The sequence below is a fragment of the Centruroides sculpturatus genome, unplaced genomic scaffold (genome assembly GCF_000671375.1).
Source record: "Centruroides sculpturatus isolate CEXI.00-Female unplaced genomic scaffold, Cexi_2.0 scaffold1632, whole genome shotgun sequence".
Classification (NCBI taxonomy): domain Eukaryota; kingdom Metazoa; phylum Arthropoda; class Arachnida; order Scorpiones; family Buthidae; genus Centruroides; species Centruroides sculpturatus.
In genome coordinates, this window is record NW_019386059.1 from 10,498 (window position 1) to 14,426 (window position 3,929).

Here is a 3,929-nt window from a genome sequence, read left to right on the forward strand (position 1 = left end):
ATATCTCTGAGAGAAGCAACTGCAGATAATTTGAAAAGTGGAGGCAAGGCTATACATGCTTCCATTGAAAAAAAAGGTGTTCAACAAATAAATGCAGTTGTAAAAGCAATGGACTTTTGTAAAATTCCCCTTGACATGGTTTTCTCTCCATTGTGAGGGGACCTCCCAGCAATGGTTAGTAATTCTTCTTTACTATCCCTGGGATTGGAATGCCCACCCACGTTAGCCATGCGTGGTACCCTGTATGCCAGAAAGGGAGATACTTGTAGTTGAGGGGCAACGTAATGTCCCCAACACACTGCTTTGGCCCCAGCTTCGTATAAATGGGAGGCTTAAATCAGGCTTTGTTTGAGTCATTCGGCTGGTTGTCGAGTCATTCTTGACCTCGGCTTGGAGTCAACTGATCGATGCAGACCAGGCAGATGCACTCAAGATGTGCTCTTCTTGACTGCATTGTGCGGGTATAGCTCCTGGGTAACCCTGGTGTGATGGCCTATGGGAATCTCCCATGTGACGGCATCCCTTTGTCAGGCCCCATGGTGGGTGGGGTCACTAGGAGCTGAATAGTTATTTTTCAATATGGATTCATCAAAGCAAAAAGAAATACGTATCAATGCATTGCCATCAAAGGAGGTCAGTTCCTCCAACCAATCATCTTACCTCGTCATTCATGCTACGGGAGAAACACCTTTTTCTGAATGTTTTCTTTTCCTGATTCAGATACTCTTTGAATCGACCATTGGGCACCTTAAAAAAATCGAAAAATTGAGGTAAGGAGATCTACTCTTAGAAGAAGCCTACCCTCAACAGTCAGAAAAGCTTTTAAAAACGAAGTCTCTAGGAGACATACAAGTCACCATCACACCACACACAAGTTTGAATTCATCACGTGGTGTGATGTCTGAGATCTATCTGATGTCTGAGGATGAAACAAATATTCAGATCAGTCATTCAGACCAAGGTGTCATTGCTGTTTGACAAATTTCAATTTGTCAAGACAGCAAGTTGATACCAACTGAACATTTTATTCTCACTTTTGGAAAGCTGACATTGCCATCTTCTGTTACTGCAGGATATCTGCGTTGCCATGTTCACCTATACATTCCAAATCCACTGTGTTGCTTTAAATGCCAGTGATTTGGACATTCACAAACATCTTACCGAGGAAAAAGCTTACATGCATAGTGTGAAATTTAAGGCCACCAGAGTACTGAGTGCTCCAGTACTCCATGCTGGGTAAACTGCAAAGATGCCCATCCTGCCTACTCTCGGAAATGCCTTGCATAACAGAAAGAGAAAGAGATCTAGCGGGTAAAAACTGTAAACAATCTATTTTACCCAGAGGCTCTGGGCATGGTTACCTCAAGCGTCCCTTTGAAACAGAAGACATTTGCGGCTGCTGTGAAGTCTACAAAGACGCTTGGGGTTCAAACTGATATTTCTGTTTTTTCAAAGGAATCTCTTACTCGCCATGTGAAATGTTTAATACTCCCATCACAAGAAACACCAGAAAAGGAGAGTACAAAAGCAAAAACACCCCTACCTAAAATAGGGGTAATAATGAGAAACCTGCGTTCTAAAAAGGCTAGCAAGAACCCACTAAACACAGTGAAAGCAGCTCTCTGTACATGTAAAAAATCAGAAGCTCACTCTATAAGTGAGTTTTTTGATATCTCTGATGAAGAGACTAATATGCATATGACAAAATTAACATCACCTCCACAAGAAAAACCCCCTATGAAATTAAAGAATGATACTCTTGTGAAAAATGCTGCCTCAAACACACAATGGATTACGAAATAATCGAATGGAACTGTCGTGGTTTCTGCAACAACTTCTTTGACGTTAAACACTTGACATCATCTACCCAATCTCTCTGCATGGCACTCCAGGAAACCCATCTAAAACCTTGAGAAAATATTTCTTTAAAAGGATTCAATCTCTACAGCAAGGATGATGGTAGCCACAACCGTGCCAGTGGAGGTGTGGCTATTTTGGTTTCAAATTGCATTTCCTCCTTACCGGTACAAATAACAACAGAGCTGCATGCTGTGACAGTCAAAATTTCTATCGGAGTAACTGTCACAGTTTGTTCTATATACTTGCCACCAGACGGTAGAGTTAGTGAGGATGAATTGGATGCTTTGATTGAATAGCTGCTGACTCCAATCCTTTTACTGGGTGATATTAATGGTCACAAACCTATGTGGGGCAGTCCTGACATTAACCGTCGAGGCAAGACTATTGAAAGATTTATAGGCTATTTAATACTGGGGAAGTGACATACTTTAATGCCCGAACAAGAAAATTCACTGCAATTGATCTATCCTTAGCCAGTCCAAACCTCTTTTCAGCATATACATGGGCGGTTGGATGTAATCTACTCTTTAGTGATCCCTTCCCAATATTTTAAAAATATCTAGGCAGAGAAAGCTGTGAAACAGCCCATCCACCACACTGGAAATTTGAAACAGCCGATTGGCCTGCTTTTTCTTCTACGGCTAATATCACTGAATATATGGTTAATATTGTAGATATCAATGATGCAGTTGAACCTGTCACTTCCAGTATTATTCAGGCAGCAGAAAGAAGGGGAAAACATCAACCTGATATTTGAAATTATGGTAGGACTAGAATTGCGAGGCAGCATTTAAAGCACAAAAGACAGCTTGGGGGATTTTCAGAGGGTACCCCACTACTAAAAATTTCATTGCTTTTCAAAAAGCAAAGGCAAATGCCAGAAGAATAAGCCAAAGGGATTCTTGGAGGAAGTGTGTTTCTAGCATAACATCTTTCACTAGCTCAAAAGCAGTCTGGGATAAAATTCATAAAATCAATGGGAAATACGCTTCTCACTCTCTGACCATGCTGGAAAATAATGGCACAATAATCATCGATGTACAGGGTATTGCTGATTTATTGGGTGAAACATTTTCTTCTTCATCCAGCAATATTATGTATCCAAGAAATTTTCAGGCTTATGAAGCCCAAAGAGAAGTTTCCTGTTACAGTCCGTGAATTTATGTTCGTCACCACAGTGACTACATGTTAGTCTGTTGGTGCACTCCTGGGCTAGGTGGTTAAACCCGCAGCATTTATAACACCTCAAAAGAGGTATAAAATCATCCACCTTTGTGCTTGCCCAGCTTAAAGAAACGTATTTGTTGCTTAAAATGATATTAGGGATCTTAGGAGAGACCGATATTATTATGTGTCTGCAATTTTCCCTTACCTTTCCTCTATTTAATATGGTACGGATTTTGTATTCTCGCTTGATTTCTTCTTTACTTGTGTTTTTCCAGATGTCATTTTGATCATATAATGCTTCTATAAGGTCCTCTTCTTGGATGGAGTTTGGAACATTCAATAATATTAGTCAAGGTCTCTTGCCTTTCAACTTTTTATACTTTATTTTATCTACTACCTCTGGAATTGTATCTATTGCTTTGCTTAGTATTTCACAGTCCTTGTTATTCCTTATTTCCCCTTGATGTGGGTTCCTGTCCGTGGTTAGGGGACCTCCCAGAGATGGTCTAGAAATTCCTCTTTACCATCCCTGGGATCTGAACGCCCACCCACGTGTTTGCCGTGCGTGGTGTCCCGTATGTCGGAAAGGGGGATCCTGGTAGTTGAGGGGCAACATAACGTCCCCAACACACTGCTTTGGCCCCTGCTTCGGATAAACGGGAGGCTCAAATCAGGCTCCGTTTGAGTCAATCGGCTGGTCGTTGAGTCATTCTTGACCTCGGCTTGGAGTCAACCAATCGATGCAGACCGGGCGGACATGTCATACAAGATGTGCTCATCTTGACTGCATTGTGAGGGTATAGCTCCTGGGAAACCCTGGTGCGACAGTCTATGGGAATCTCCCATGTGACCGCATCCCCTTGTTGGGCCCCATGGTGGGTGGGGTCACTAGGAGCTGAATT